The sequence below is a fragment of the Augochlora pura genome, unplaced genomic scaffold (assembly GCF_028453695.1).
Source record: "Augochlora pura isolate Apur16 unplaced genomic scaffold, APUR_v2.2.1 APUR_unplaced_6526, whole genome shotgun sequence".
NCBI lineage: Eukaryota > Metazoa > Arthropoda > Insecta > Hymenoptera > Halictidae > Augochlora > Augochlora pura.
This window is the reverse complement of record NW_027587104.1, coordinates 1-1323: the sequence shown is the minus strand read 5'-3', so window position 1 is coordinate 1323 and position 1323 is coordinate 1. Positions and strand designations below refer to the sequence as shown.

Genomic DNA, 1323 nt, shown 5'->3' with positions numbered 1-1323 from the left:
CAGAGTGTCCCAAAAGTCGCAAGCAGTAAGAAAACGAGCAGTTCCTGAGGTTATTTGAAGCAACTTTTTCCATAGCGGAAATGCAATTCGTGGCTTTGTTTAGGAGTTATTAACGATAAACGGTGGCCAATGAGTATCAAGCTCGGCTGGCGCGCAACGGTCTAGTCTTCAGATGATGGAAGCCCAGTTTCGCTGATTGGCTCAGCCATCTCGCGCCAGGTGATCTCATATCTTATTGGTCACTGTTTTTCGTTAATAATTCGTAAACGAAGCCGCGGATTGCATTTTCGCTAAGGAAAAAGTTGCTTCAAATGATCCTAGAAACCCTCCGATTCTCGATTGGAAGTAACTTTTGAAACACCCTGTACAATGTTACGTATACCCGAAAGCAAACGAAAAGCATTGCGAGGCACCACTAGCCCACGTGGAACATTCGAAAAGTTTGCATGAATTTTATTTTATATCCAGAAAAAGATTGATCCGATCCAGTTATGGAGCGAGATAAATGGTTGTTTGTTCTGGTACAAGTTGCGTAGGTTTCACGATTGGTGTACCGTTAATGTGCGAAGTGTCGTTTACTAATATACTTTGTTTCGAATGGTGCGAATAAGGTACTCCCAGAATATACTTACGATCCAAAAGTTGGCTTTACGCTGCAGAAAGTAAACAATTTTCACATTGGGTTGTACATCTGCACAATTGCTCCCGATCAAACGGTCACATATAACGTCGTTTTGAATAGTAAGTACATTCCTTGAATCATAGGAAGACCTTTTTCACAAGAATTCTACGTTGCACATGTGAATTTACTATTTTACAATCATTTTGTTATTTTCATATGAATAAAATTTAAAAACAAAATTGCAATAGGACAAATTGATTTTTATTAATGCTAATTGTACGTAAATGAAACATATTATTCTCACAATGAAAGGTAACGCTTGTTTCAACAATCTACAATTTTTCATTTAGAACTATCTCGAATGCCCACACCATTTATAAGAGCTACTTTGTTACACGTATTGAAGGGCAAATCCTTACACCTGGCGTGTAGAGTATATATCCGGAAGAATTCTGATTGCCGTATCTTTTGGATTCCATTCCGACAAGTATTAATCTTAACATACAAGTTCTATTCACGTCATCCACTATCGTTCAAGCTGAATTCGGCACAGCAATTTGATATTTCAGAGTACTAGGGTATCGACTTGGACCAATATATATCATAGCACGTCGTTTGATCAGAAGGTGACCTCCATGAAAATCATGAACATGACCTACGGCGACGAAGGTGTTTACGAATGCAAAGTGACGCGGGGAGTA

General features: G+C 38.9%; 1 long non-coding RNA gene across 1 annotated transcript; it reads left to right on the top strand.

Annotated features, from left to right (window-relative positions):
* The first annotated feature begins 307 nt into the window (after window positions 1-307).
* LOC144478026 (uncharacterized) lies at window positions 308-1319 on the top strand. The gene is made up of 3 exons (XR_013495306.1): window positions 308-741; window positions 973-1109; window positions 1192-1319. It is a non-coding gene; the product is annotated as an uncharacterized LOC144478026 (long non-coding RNA).
* Window positions 1320-1323: the final 4 nt, after the last annotated feature.